Genomic DNA, 15,239 nt, shown 5'->3' with positions numbered 1-15,239 from the left:
CAGTATGTCCTGTGCTTAGTATTAAACTTAAGAGACTGAAACAATTATGGCCAGTTTTAAGCAAGATTACTTTAACTCGGACTAGGAGCTTTGTGAGAATAGCTTTCCTGCAGAGTCAGCCAGAGGGAATCAACAGTACTTTATTAACACAATATGAATTCTGTAAAGAGGAAAATAAAGCATGCGATTTTTGTATCAAGGCCAGCCAAAAGAAATAACTTGCCCTCCAACATCACAAGTTTCTTTGGGATTTGGAGTGAAATGGAATATAGAGAGCATTTTGTCTTATGGGATTTGTTTATGAGAAATTTGAGCAATTGCTTTTGCTCCTTAGAAGTCAAGGTGTTAGGCAAACAAAATGCATCACTATAGGGAAGGGAAGGAAGGCTGTAACTTGGGCATGGCTGCTTTAAATTGTTTTGCTATGGCTCATCACATTAACCTGAAGATAATGCTTTGGGAAAGGTTGAGAAATGGTGCCCTGGACAGGTCGCCCACCAGGAACAGAGCCACTTGCACCCAGGCTCTGTCTTGGCTCTCTCAGGACTTTGCCCTCCTCCTTGTTCTGAAATGTTTTTGCATACGCTGTGTTTCTTCTGCCTCCACCTGACTGAACGGTACTTGAAGTATTTCAAGGGTATTAGTGGTATTAGCTGATTTTAAAATGCTCTGAAATGACTGGACTCTCCCTGAACCTATTGCTTGTATGCTGGATGGATAGTTGTGTGCATGCATAATAAATTCAGTGCACCTGGGGAACGTCAAACTCCCTGCACGTGCTATGCAGCATATGCACGCTTTATATCTGTCTAGAAAACTGGGGACTAAGAGCCTGAAAAGGAACAGAGAAGTTTTTGTGCTTTGATCTACCCTTATTTAAATACTGGAATAAATACGGCACAGCACATAAGACTAATACATAGCCTTTTGTGTCGGTGGGTAAAGCAACCCAGCCTACCCGGTGCAAGCGTGGTAAAACGATGGCACTTTTGTCTGGTTTGTAACAGCTTGCATCATTTCACAGTGTGATGAAGATGGGTAAATCTGAGGCCATACTGAAGGTGGCATTAGACACATTTCAGCAGCTAGATCTCCAAGCCTGCCTTACGTCTATGGTATCGATGCAGTAATACAGTCCAGTCTGGCATAACTCTAACTTGCCTCGTTTTTTGCCTCTCTGGAATAAGATGATCTGTATGTGCATACTGTCCTCTTCAACCACTCTATCATGGCTGTCCCATTCATGGATCACTGTGCCGCTGACCTGCTGCCTGCCCATGATTTGAATTTACGCGTTTGTAAAGGACAATGTGTAATCAGCATCTGTCAGGCACCACATTACTGCTTGGGAGAGTGGCTCACTACTTCGTTTAAGACCTATATTGTAGTGCTGTGCTAACGGCACTACTTGTAGCTAAGGCTGCGCTTCCTCGAAAAATACTTGTGATGCAGAAGAAAAACTTGAGTGGGGAATGGGAAGATGAAAATGGTGCGTAGTATATTCTGAAGTTTTAGAGAAGGCAACCAAATATGCTGCGCTCCCTTTCGCTGCTGCCATGCTTGTCCACTTCAAGGGATCTGGTTCTCTGTGGTTTGCGTGAGTGTTTAAATGAACTATTTAATGATAAATCTGAAGCAATTTCATGCATATGAAAGCAGTCACAGTGCTTGACTTTTCGATGTTCGTCCCAATTGGCTTGTGCAGCCTTATTTGAATAAATCACAATCAGGTGTACACAGAGTGTTAAACCAGGAAAAAACTGAGATGGATATTGAAGAATGTTGCAAAGGATCTGTATATAAAGTTAGAGATGTTTGCAGATTCCTGGTCGATGCTAGTAGCCAAATAGCTCTGTAGCAAGAAAAATAATTTAGAATCTCTGCTTTGGCAATTTAAAAAAGTGTGAGAAAAGACAAGGAGAAACATTCCAGGTGAGCTTAATTAGAAGTCAGTGTCAAGATGCTATTAAGAAGACCATCCGTTTATCAACAGCGTTAACAGGGGAAACCCAGTCACCTCTGCAGTCTAAGGAACACATGGTGATGCCTTGAGATGCCAGGTTCATTAACCCTCACCTTTTAGTTTTGTGAAAGTAAAATTGGAGTGCTGTATTTCTATACGTTCAGCATATATCTGATGTGCGATCTATAGTCTCCTTAAATTGACTGAAAATGCGGGCAATCTTAGAGACAAAGAATCAAATGCTCTTTGTATGATCTTGGCGTTGCCTCTCCAAATGACTGAACTCTTCTGCATATGCTACTTACACTGGGATGCACTCAAATTTAATAAGTATAAGCACAAAATGGAGCTTTTTTTATTATTGTTCATTTACGTGATGGCTTAATAATGTGCTTCTTAGGCATCTCTTTGGTAGATGGGGCCAGTGCTGCAGAGAGTGGCTGGCAATGTGGTGGAAGAGGCTGACACCTGGCTGGAGACCCAGGGACAGGCATGGGGTTGTCCTCTAGGAATTTGGAACTGGTCCCGCAGCCCACCCTTGGTAGAAGCAAAATGCCCAAGCATCAGTAATGTCCTTCTGCCGATGTGGTGGAGCAGGTAGGGTGGTGTGGGAAGTGCAATGGGAAGGTGGGGAGACTTGAAGGGCAGGTTTGCTCACTTGCTACATCTTAGGGCTCTTGTGGATTTTTTTCAGTACTGGAGACCTAAATGTCTTGCTTCACAGGCCTGTATAGAGGATCAGTTGTCTGGAATGGCTGCCTTATAGGATAGCAGAGCTCCCCCGGGCAAAGCATGTAAAGATTAGGTTTGGATGGGAATGAAATACAGGCACATACGTGGGAGAGGCTACAATCAGCTGCTCCCACCTTCGCTCCCACGAGTTCCCAGGCCTCCCACAACTGCAGACCTTGCAATACATAAAGATAAACGCATGTATTACACATGATTTCCCAGAAGAGAATGAGGGTGAAATGATATTTTGGGCGTAGCGTTACCCCCTCTGTAGCAGCTATGAGAGCTCAGCCAATGATGGGAAGCACATGTATGCAATACGAAAGATGGCAGAGCTCCGGCTCTGGAATTTGCTCCCTTGGAGCAATTGTATTTTGACTTGGAATACTTTGAGGACTCCTGCAGCTACACAGACTGCAGCCTTTAACTTATAGCTATACTTTAAACCACTGTCTTCAAAATTGGTTGCTGGATTTGATGCTTTCCAAAAAAATCTGCAGGAAAAAGCCAGTCTCCCTGTGTGATGAGGAATATAAAACAAGAGAGTAAACTTCCTTCCAAGCCACCAAAGGATTACTGAGTCAGTAAGACACTCTAAGAAGAGAGAGGGGACTTAGTTAAGGGTAATGCAGTTTTCTGGTATTACATAAATATCTTGGTAAACACTGAGCGTGTTAGCTCTTCTATGGTTCTACACCCCTTGCCCAAGTCAAACAATACTGTATTTGGTACAGTACCTTATTGAATGGTACTATGTGAATATAGTTATTTTGCCCAAGTGGAGCCCAGGGACAACTAGCGACTCCCCTTACATATGCTGGTAAACGTCTCTTCTTCAGCCTAGGATAGTAACTCTTAATACTGCTCTTGTGTAAGTCCTAAGGAAGCCTGACACAGCAGACAAAACGCATCTAGTCTGTGATGCTAATAGCTGGGTGCGTTTAAAGTATATTACTATAAATAATTAGATTTTCTGTTGTATCTGCACAGGACTGAAATATAGCATGACTTTAAAGCCCTGGACTCTGACCTGGATAACAAAAACAACCTGCTTGATGGAGTCTGACTAATCTCCCCTGTGCTGAAATTCACTGTAAAACTGAAACATATTGACTCTGGAAGGAATGGATGAGACTCAGGTTTCAGGCAAGTTCTTGTTCTGGCCACAGAAATACTATCTTCCAACCTCTTCAGCACTAAGTTGAGATTCAATCCAAGTATAGGATTTGAATAGACCAACTTTAATGCTAACTTTGCGCTGGGAAGAGTTTGCCTAGACGCTTACCAAACTATGCAGCATGCTGCCCACCTAACAAAGGGGTAGTGTCGAGATCTCAAGGGAAATAATCAGCTCAAAGAAAACAAATATGCCTTGCCTCGTGTGCCCTTGACATGCTTGCCAACCCTGGGATTGCAGTGTGCTGCTGTTACCTGCAGCCTGTACCAGCTAATCCGCTATGGAGATCTAGAAGCTGATGCGATAACTCGTTTCTGCTGCCTGTGTCCTTCTGCTCCCTCGACTGCCCATCATTTCTGCGTAACCCTACTGGAATTTGACTTAAGCCCCAAAGTGAAGGGCATAAACTCATCCTATTCTAAATGCCTCTGGATGTTTTATTAACCACCTAAGAACCTACTTGCAATGAAGTTGGGCTGTCAGCCTTTGTGGTACCTTATGGAAGCTGAGTTTGAGTCTAATTGCATATTTGACATTTGACTCAAAAAGAGATGAGCTGGTACAGGTGATGGAGGGCAAGGAGGAATGAGACCGGAGGGGAAGCACTCTCAGCGGTGTGGTAGATGTTACACCAATTTCCAGTGTAAGCCTGGATTTTCTATGCTAGACGAGACAAGTCTCCTGGGCGTAGAATTCACTTGAAATTCAGCACTTCAGTAACTTGTCAATAGTTTGTTAAATAAACATGAATACACAATACCCTGCATCAGCCTTATATTCCATCAGACACTCTTCTGTTATGGTCCCCAGTATGTAAACTCTGAAAACCCTACTGCCAGTGAAAACAGTGAAACAACTGTATTCCAGAATTAAATATATCCCTCTTCTCTTGTGAGAAAGAATAACAGGCTGTCGTTCACAGCCATACTCCCGGCATAACTTGCATGCCTTCATCCCTACCATAGTTAAGCAGGACTCCCTGACAATCAAGCCTTTCTTCATATACCCACCTGAGCTTGCTTGCTGGCATACACATTTGGGGACTGCTCTTTTATCTTTGCCTTGGACACGTTAATGCTCTCTATAAGTCTTTGGTCCTAACTGTCCCTGTTTTTCAAATTGGTAACTTATAGGGTGGTTTGTTTGGGTTTTTTTCCTCTCCAGTTATACGTGTCTTTTATCCCTCCTCTTCTGATTCTGCCTCTCCAGCTCCTCGTGACTGTTTCTGCTACTCCTTTGCTCTGCTTGTGTCAGTCCACACCACGTTTCTTTTTTTCCCCACTTGCCTCCTTTCTTCTTTGCGTTTTACAGAGCTGAGGCTGAAAATGTCTTTTCTACCTCCTCTGCTTGCTTCTCCAAAGAGATCGTTCTGTGGAGCAAGGGCTGTAGCTTGGGAGCCACTGCTCTAAGCTTCGTGCTCATTTTTATTCTCCTTACTTCTAAGCTTTTCCTTAGTCTTTCTCTTCCCAGAATACCCCTCAAACACCTCTCCTCTGCCAGCCACTGGCTCTTCAGTGCCTCTATGTCCTTCTACCAGGCACCAGTGGGACTCCTGATTCTTTTTTTCTCTGCCCGTTTCTTGTTCCTGTATCCCAGCAGATCTTCATTCACCTTTCTTGTTGGAAATGGGGAAGTGGGGAAAATTGGTTCTTCCATCGGCTCTGTGTTAAGTCGCTGGAGAAGATACCTCTCCCCATCACAGTGTGGAGTGGAAAAAAAAAAATAGCTGGGCTGGGTCTTTTCCTGTTCCCCTTGGGATTCATTCCCTTCTTCCTTTCTCATTGATTAGGACTATGCTATGCTGGTCAAACTAAGAGTAGATCAGATAGTAGAGCAGGTCCCTCTGGGCCAAGCATAGGAGGTATTTAGCTGGATTACCGGAACAGAAACCAGCTCTGAGGTGAAAATCAGGCCCCAGTTATCAGTGTTAAACACCCCATTTGACTGTTTCTGCCCTCAGAAATCCCGTCTGCTGCGTTAAGACTCTGCTTGAGAGAGGAATACAGAAAGTGAGAGAACTGCAATGCAACGTATCTATTGAACCAGGCACACTGCTGCAGCGTTTTCCAGAAAAAGCCCAATCCGGTCTTCAAAACATGTAGAGCTGTATTATAACAAGCTGCTGGCAAGTGTGAGTCCCTGAATGTAGCTGATGTTTGTGTCTGTGTGAGTATCTATGACAACAAATAAATCTAACGTTTGGGAAGTGTCCTTGAGAAGATCAGCAGGAGGTTTTGCATTATGTCGGTAACACTTAGCATTTTTAGACTTCTAATTCCGAAGTATTACTATAGATGGGTATGAGTACTTCAGGAAAATGGACTAATTAGTTACAAGATTATTTTTTTCTTGTTTGCAAATGAGACCAACTCAGAGTAATGCTATTTACTTTAGCTGATCCCAGACTTTCAGACATAAAGGAGTGAATATTTTTAGGAGCTTTAATGCTAAGTGGGAGGCTTAGACTCAAGGTCAGCGGACTCGTGGGTATCTGTGGGTCACTTCAGCCATTTGAAGGAGAAAAGGGGATCTAACCTAGATTTGTTGTAACGGCCAGCGTTGCTTCTGTAGTGCTACGAATCAAAAAGTAAGAAGCAAAGGAAGTCAGGAATTTGCCCTACGGAACAGTGCTGGGGATGGGCATATCTGTAAGCACAGGGCTAGAGGTGACTAGCAGGACAGGACACAACAGCTTGCCCTTGCACTAAAACTGTGGGTTTGGTCCTCTGATTTCTTCTGCCTGAACAGCAGCTGTACCATCAAATATGTGTGCTGAGGTTTATTGCTTTGGCTTTACTCATTGCATCCGTTTTACTCCCATGTCCCGTACTGTGCTCGCAGGAATCTGAGAGTGAGAATGAAGAGGCACGCCCTCTTTGTATAAGCAAAACTACACTTATGGATGTCTCCGCACAACTTGCTGGAACTGGGCCTGTAATGGGGAGACTGCGGATCCTCGTAAAATATCTGGAAAAGCTACACACCAAAAGCAGAGCTCGAAAAGCCTAGTCATTGCCAGCATTGCAGGGGAATGTGGTGCAAGACCTGCTTCCTCTCCTCTGTCTTTTCTGAGGTTTCACAGGGGATGTCTCTCCTGTGCTCAAGTATCTGACTGCTTTTGTCCCTCTTGCGTTCTAACCTCTAATGATTAACCTTATCTTGGTTCTCATCTTGCGTGAACAGCTGTGCGCTCTCTGCAGTGCACTGGGCAGCAACTGACAGCACCAAAACAGCTGTACTAATTTTCCACTTCTGGTTTTAGCACTTCCCCTGTGTCGCTGCCTGACACTATCCATTACAAAGCTCTATTTTTCAGCTGATCACAGATTTGTCAAGCTATTAACTATTTGGACTGAAAATTTAGATGTTGAGCATTCAATTTAAAATATATAGGCCTGAAAATACTGGCTCCAATGATTCAGGTTTTTCCAAGATGGAGCCTAGTTAAAGACGCTGTTTTGCTTATGCTAAATAAATGAAAATGTCTGATTGGACCCATCCTTCTGCTCCCAAGATTTAGACCAAGGAGCTCCATCTTGCTCTTTGAAACAGAAATCTCTCTGCCATCCCCGTAAAAATCCTGTGTCCACAGGCTGTGAGCTAGTAGGCTCTGGACAATTCTGCCTTTGGTCTACAGTCACCAGCGTGTTTAGAACTTCAAAGTTGCAAACTGTAGACAAAGATACTGGGACTGAAACGGGGTGGGGAAAAGGTTAAGTCTTTCTGGGCAGAGTGATTTAGAGGCAAGTAGGTTGAGAAGAAAAGAGGAGGAGGAGAGACCGGTCTGAAGAAGAACCACACTCATTATGGCTTTGCTAATGTGTGACTGTTCAGATCTGAATGAGCTTTTAATGTCGCTAATGCATAATTTACATGCAAGCACGGCAAGAGGTGTGCAATGCAAATCATGCCTGATGAAGAGATGAATATGTGCTTTCAGATGCTGAAGTTCTGAGCATTCCTGTTAGATGCTGAGGAAAAGCCCCATTACAGGTAGAAAGCCCATGACTGAGCTCTTCAGCAGAAAAGCCCCAAGCGCCTCGGCACTCAGACAGTTTTCCCTGATCTTGCACTGGTGGTGAACTGCTTGGGGAGCAAGAGTACGTGCTTCTGCCTGTCTGTGACACCCTTGAAAAAGCTGATATTGATAAACTTGCTCAGAAACAACAGTGTCTTATTCTACGAATCCCCTTGGAAGCTGATGGGAGTCTGCTTAGAATGACTTAGCTCTGTTAAATAATATCAGGACCTGACCCTATTTTCAGTAACAAAGTCAGCAAGCAAACTATCAGGGAAAGGAGAGATCGTTCCGGGAAGACCACTAATGACTTTGATTTAAGGTATCTGAATGCCTGTCTGGAGGGGAATCGTAATGTTTGGAAAGCTGGTGGAGATGTGCTTATGTGCAGTGTTGGCACACTTGGTGATTAAATCATAGTTCATGAGGATGACTTGTTATGTTGAAACCCCCTTGGGAAGCTTGATTTGCACCTGCAATATTTTCCAAATCTTCTTTTTGTTCCTTAATTATTTCAAACTTTTGATAGTTCAATGAGAAAAAAATTAAGGCTCGTCAGCAGAGTCCTTTGCATATGTTTTTAATCACTGTATAGAGGCGGCAATCATAAATTGAAGTGTAAAGTCTAACGGAACTGGAAAGGCAACATATTTCAGAGTTTGTGATGATTTAGAAAGCAGAGCTAGTGATGTTACCAATGCCTCTCTGGAGGCATGACACCAGGGTTCAACTGGTCTTACTGTTTCGGATACACGCCACCAAGATTTATCTGTGTTTCACCAAGTATGAGAAATATATGAACCCAGGGGCTTCTGGCTGATCCCCCCCCAAAAGCCATCAAGCTGCCTCCATTAATGTCAGCACACTCGTAAATTTTTAGCATGCACTGAAGTAGGCAACTTCTGCCACTGCACAGAAGCTTCCAGAGGTGTGTCCCCTGCCTCCTGTAAATCCATGGACACCCAATAAAGTAGATTAACTGCAGATGGACTTAATAACAGTTGTCCCTCCTTTGAAATTAGAGGGGTTCACACTTTTTAAAAGAGGACGATGTAGTGTTCCCATAAGCAAGGAAGAAGGACTAAAGGTTTTAATTATTTTTTTTTTTTTTTTAAAATGGCTGTTAAAGCTAGATAGTTGATTCCAATCAGTGGGAAAACAGGTTGCAGAACCGTGGGCTCCACACTCTCTCACCATGCGCAAACAATCCTCTCATTTATGATAACTTATTTTCCCTCTGTTCAAAGAAGCCTGGTGGGCTATTTGCTCTGGTACTCCTCTGGTAAGCCAGCGATGCATTTGCATTCCATTCCTTTGCTCCCTCCAGCCCCAGAGATGTCTGCCAAAATTAGTCAATAGATAACTACTCAGTGGAAGCTTTAAGAATGCGTTAGGAAAGGCTTGAACATTATCCATTAATGTTTACAGCTCCTAATTATGTTAATTAATCAGTCTTAGAGGTTGTCTCACCCGGGAGCCCAAAGGCAGGATTTTAGTTCCCACAGATGTACTCTAACACAGCGGCACGGCTGCTTGCAGCGAGGAGCTCAGCACGATCTAGCTGCCAGAATATTTCTGCAGGGTCCTGGACAGGTTTTGCTGCCAGAGCTGTGTGCTGTCACGGCTGTGTTGTTCCTGATGGATTTTGAAACTAGCGTTGACTGTCTACACGAGGTACAGTCCAACATCTGGGAGGGGGCTGAGCCACGTTTGGGAAGGCTGGTGTTAAATGTAAGCTGTTCCTGCAGAAAGGCCTTTTGGCATGGGAGAAAGGTGTCCAGAGAACGCTTTGTAGCAGCACTAATTGTTGTGATACAGAGATTACTGCCTTTACAAAATCTGAAGTTATTAGGTCTGTCAGAAAACGGTGGTGAACTAATCGATAGAGAAAACTTTTTCTCTCTATTAACGTTTCCATAGTTTTGCAGGAAGACAAAGTATTCTGGCAGAGGTGGACACCCAAGCCTGTGCCATCCTCTTTCAGAGCTTCACAATTCTGAGCTTGTCTTCACTTACTTGAGGAAGATGAGAAGACTCAGAGGAGAGAGACACAACTCAGACTGGCTGCAGAGTGGTTAAGGAGGAGCTTCTTGTTTTGTGCTGTTCCCTAAAGAATTCGGTTTGTGTAGGCTCTCTGTGCACAAAGTACAAGAGAGTAGGAGATGTAGTCAACTACAGTGAACAGGTAAGGACAGGAGAAAACTGCAGTGCAGATATCAACCTCTTTGTAATTTAGTTCAGCTCATCTTCATCTGGAGGAAAGAGCAGGCAACCACTTATTTACCCCCATCTGCAGAATATCCTGATTTTCATGTTGAGCTCGCAGCTGCTTCTGGCTGGTAATTTTTGCTCCGGAGTGGAATGTTGCATACGAGTAGCTTTGAATGTGTGTCAATCCTTTAATGATGACAAGGAAAACAAGCAATGACAATCTGGACTAGGTGAAAGAGAGCAGTTCATCACCCATCCTGTGGGCAGTAACTCCTGCCTGCATTGAATATGAAGTATCAGATACCAGAGAGGCATTTTTCCGTAGGTTCCTACCTTGCAGGGGCAGCAGAGAAGAAGGGAATGCATTTGCCAGAGTAACACGGAGTTGTATGGAAAGAGGACTGTGAGTAAGGGGCTGGTGGCGTCTCTGGTTGTGTGCCAAGGATTTCCAGACTGGAGCTTGCTCTTTAAGAGCACAGTCTGCCATGGTGGTTCACTGCACTAAAACCAGTTATTAAGCAATTTTCCTATCAGCTGTTTTGTGAACTGTTGCCATATTGTGTAGAGACCACAATCCATGCTCCTTGGTTACTTGGAAAGCACTTCTGGCAGGCTGAGGGCATGTATGATGAGCCAGACAGGTCTGAAAACCAGCACGGGTCTGGATGAACTCGGAGCAACAATTCCTCCGAACCAGGGCTGAGGGGGGTGTGGGGATGCCACTGCTTGGCGCTGCCGAGGGGTCATCTGTCTCTGTCCTTTTGGCAAGGCTTCAGCTGCTGATGGATTGCCTGGCAACTTTCATGCATGTTAACATTAACTTCATAAAAAGCAGTGTGTACGGAGTGTGAAATGCGATACGGGCAGTGCCTGACACAAATGAATACGCTCCCTATTCTGCGGAGTTTCAGTGCAAAACCTCTCTCTCCATTCATCTTCCCCCCACCGCCTCCTTCCCCACCCCCTGCTACCTAGGGAGCCCCGTGAACAGGCGTATTGGCAGTAAACTCAGCTCAACAAAACAGTCTTGTGAAAAAGGGAAATATAACACGATCACTTCCTATTTCTTTCCCCTTTCCTCTGCATCAAAGCCTGGGCTGGCTGTCAGGAATGTTCAAAATGAATAAATAAAGCGCAGGAACCCCCCACTTCAGAATGAGTCTCATCCACTCACTATGAAGCTTGCCCAATTCTTTTCCTGACAGTACTCGAGTCAGCAGGCAGAGCAAGAAGATCATTCAAAGCTAATCAGTAAAGTGTAAACCTATTATGAAAGCACATTTACCCCTCGCCTCCTCCTTCCTCCAGAAAAGCAATCCCCAAATCCGTGGGAATAACACATAACGTACATAAAAGTTGCTATTACTTAGATCCCCTGTTATTAGGTCAGCAATGCCACTGATGAAATACTCCCCAGAGCACCGAGCAGCGGCATATAAATCCTCCAAGAAATTCACAGCGTAATTTGTTACAGCTAGAGGGCATAAGACACATTACAGCAAAGCCTGTGTATTAGGCTCTCCCCTGTGATTCTTGAGGCTATCTCTGGTAATAAAAACCTCATCTTGATTTCTTATCCTTTGTATTGATTTCTGTCAGAGAAGACTTTTCTTAGGCAAAGATGCTACTATATTTCTCCGCATAATAAGTGGGTCCTGCTCCCTGCTCCCCTTTTCTTCTCACCCCTTCTTAGTTTAGGGATGACTCCAAGGAAGATTCATAATTTGGGAATTGTTGGTGCGTACAGTGGGTACGGAGTGGAGAAGATGATGATGGCTGGTTTTGCACATGCAATGCAAAACCCTAAATGTGAAATTAGAGAAAAATGGGTTTGGTCTGGAATGGTACAGGACATTGGAACTAAAACCCCAGCTATGCAATTGCTGTATTTTAATACGAAACTCTGTTATTAAAGTAATGGATGAAACTTCTAGGAGTCAAGTGATTAAAATCCAGACTCAGATGTATATAATCATTGCGACTATTAATTTTGGAACATTTGTACTTCTGCTCTATGAATCATATAGCTATCTCAGAAAAAAAAGGGAGGCCTGTAGGTATACTGCATGATGCTTTTTAAAAGGGCTTTCAAAAAAATAATTATCCATCTTTCCTAGTGTGGTGCAGAGGGACAAGGCCAAATAGAAATCTAGAAAGCTTTAAGTGAATAATTTGCAAGCCAAATAAGAACAGCTCCACAGAACTCAATACAGATAAACAGAACGATGGATGATAAGGCTGTGAAATGCACAGTGTTATATGAAAAATATTTTGTCTTCTCTGCAGTGGGATTGCTATAAGCAACTGGGACATTTTCATGTAATCTGTTCCTTTGGGTTTGACTTTCTTTTGCTTTTTTTAAAACCTATCTGCATAAGAAGCTGTTTTGGGTCTCGAAATGACTGAAGATACGCCTATTCCCTTGTGCGCAGAAAGTGGTAAATATTTATAGCAGTTCTTACAAGTGGAGAAGTTTAATAAATGCTTATTGCTTTTGTAATCTAAGAGCAGCTGTGCTGAAAGACAATACCTGCTAATTGTATTTCCTATCACATCCTTTCCCAATTCAAGGATAAAATATGGAAGTTTGGGTTTATTTTTTTAGTATGTACTGCAAAATTTATTCAAAAGAATCTTTGTTCCCCTTTAACTCTCTGTTTGTTTCATAGACTATGGGAAATGGTAAACTCTGTCAAAAAGCCTAGTTAAAGAATAATTTATAAGCTCTGTTTAGCTGTTGATCTCATAGATTGGCTTAGTGGAGAGCCAAAATATATCCTGGCAGGTAATAATTAATGTAAAGCTTGACACTTCAGATCTGGTCCACTGTTCAGCAGGCCAGGCAGGAGCAGGACACAAATCCTGCTAGTTCTGCAGCGTCTCTGGCAGGCACCACACAGCAAGCTTGGCTCTGCATGGCACACGTGCTCCCCATGTGTAGAAACTTGCTGGGGTTTTGTTTCCATTTTTTTTTTTTTTCATTTTATTTTAAAACACCTATTTTGGATGCAAGTGAATGTGTCTGTGGAGAAAATTATTTTGGTCACTTAGAGGCCTCCTGTTAACAGCAGGATGGCAGGCAGCTCCCTCTGACTCCTCTCAACCCCATAAATCACTGCATCACTCAGCCAGATTCAAATGAACTAAAATATTGGGTGATGTCCAGCCTTTGCTGAAGCTGATGGCAGCTCTCCCACTGGCTTCACTGGGGACAGAATTTTATCTGCCACACTGCTAAATCCTCAGAATAGTTTTTATCAATAAGACCTGTCCAGTCTTGGCTGAAACATGCTTTAGTGACTTCTAGAGATCATGATGGACAGTTAATTTAAAAGAGTAACAGGGAGTATGATCAAACATGCTGCTTTGACTGCAGCAAGTCTGTCACTGCCCCGCTGCCATCAGAGGTGACCCTGCACTCAAGCAGACCACACAACTGCACGTGCAGCATCTCTGTGACTGTATGACACCAAAATGCTTTAAACTGCTCTTTGTTAATTTTTTTTGGTATCTGATCGTTTCAGGTGGGTGGGTAGAAAGTTACCTCTGTCTGTGGTTATTTTACAAGGTTGGAGGGGAGCCGTTCTCAGCCTGTTTCAGCTGAAAGAGTGAAACAGACACAACGTGTCTGATTAAAGGCTTATCTATAAGCAGCGGTATCATTGATTGATTAACTCTCTGTGTGTGTATATCTTAGTCCCATTTAATATAATCACTTGCTCGGGAAAAGCATATCCATAAAGCTATCCAAGATCAGTTAATGTGGTGCTTATATTCAAACATCTGCTTTATTCTTTGTTAATTTTCAAGTCTAGATGGGATTCAAGATTACTGAACCCGACTAGATCAGACCAGACAACTTAAAGGTTAGCTAAAGAACTTCTTATAACTTGTTTAATCACGTATTTATATGCTGTGATACTGACTATGTCTGCCTATAGCCTTGAAGCCTCACCTAAAGTTGGGCCCCTGGGCACATCTGGGATATAAATGTAGCCATGAGGTCCCATTTCACTTGTAAGGGCTGCTGAATAAGAAAGCTCAGCATTTACACTCCACCTTACATCTTTAGAGTATTTCATAGGTGCGTGAGACTGAGGTCGCTTACACATTAGGTAGCAAGAGTTTTGATGAACTGCTCATTCAGCCATCCCTCTCCACCTCCCTTGATTGAACGATGGCTTTGGCTTCCTCCAAATGAACCTTTGGATTGGTTAGGCTCTTGGTTGGCTCTGCTGTTAAATGTCTCCGTGGAATGGATTTTACTTTTAATAATGTCTCATAACTGTCTTAAAAAAGGTTTATGGCTCAGGCTTATTCTCTGGGAGATCGGCTGTTCTCTGCTAATCTCCTATAGAAACATTGTTATTGGTTCACACAGTATTTCAGTTAGTTCTCCTCGAGCTCTAGAGTCAAGTTAATTGGACACGATTGACCTATGTTAGAGAATTACTATTAGATGAGTAATATTAAGCAAAGGAAATAAGATCTTTCTGTAGCTCAGAACATGCTGGGAGTTGTGGGGAGCAGCAGGAACTGGCAGTTCCAGAAGTGTGCAGCACAGACCCCAGGAACGGGGTTGATTTAGAGAACAGGGAAGTGCTTTGTAATAACCGAGGTTTGTAAAACCAGCAGTTCTTCCTAAAGGAGCGCTAGATGGGGCAAAGCTATTCTCGAGTCTCGAGTGCCCGTAAGATGCAAAAGTACAAGAATGAAGAGAAATAGGTTGTGGCAGACTTGTGAGTGTTATTTTTGATTGCTGCTTTTTTTTTTTTTTTTTTTTTTTTAAACTAACCCTACACTGTCATATAGCTACCAAAACCTGTTTAAAGTACTTAAAGAATAAATAGAGCATGATTTATCAGAAAGCATTTGTGTTTCCAACTGGGAACTGCATGCTGAAAGCAGGTCCAGCACACTCTTAAAAATGCTGAGTGATTAATGGACATGACATTAGTCCACCAGACCAACGTAACATCACCAAGCAGCTCAAGACACAAAAACACGGCAAGTGTTTTTGCAGAGCAGTTTTATGCAGAGCAGCTGGAACCTTGCTGTTAAATCCTGGAACTTTTGGGCTCTGCTTCCCAATTTACTTTTACATACTAACCCACTGGATGGCGTAAATCCCAGAAAAA

General features: G+C 43.1%; 1 protein-coding gene across 1 annotated transcript in view; it reads right to left on the bottom strand.

The window, feature by feature from the left end:
• The window catches only part of IQCA1 (IQ motif containing with AAA domain 1), a 112,276-nt gene that overhangs the window by 65,244 nt on the left and 31,793 nt on the right, over window positions 1-15,239 (bottom strand). The window lies entirely within an intron of this gene.

Source organism: Falco rusticolus, chromosome 8, assembly GCF_015220075.1.
Source record: "Falco rusticolus isolate bFalRus1 chromosome 8, bFalRus1.pri, whole genome shotgun sequence".
In the NCBI taxonomy this organism is placed as follows: domain Eukaryota; kingdom Metazoa; phylum Chordata; class Aves; order Falconiformes; family Falconidae; genus Falco; species Falco rusticolus.
The sequence above is the reverse complement of the archived record's forward strand: the minus strand, read 5'-3'. Positions and strand labels throughout refer to the sequence as shown.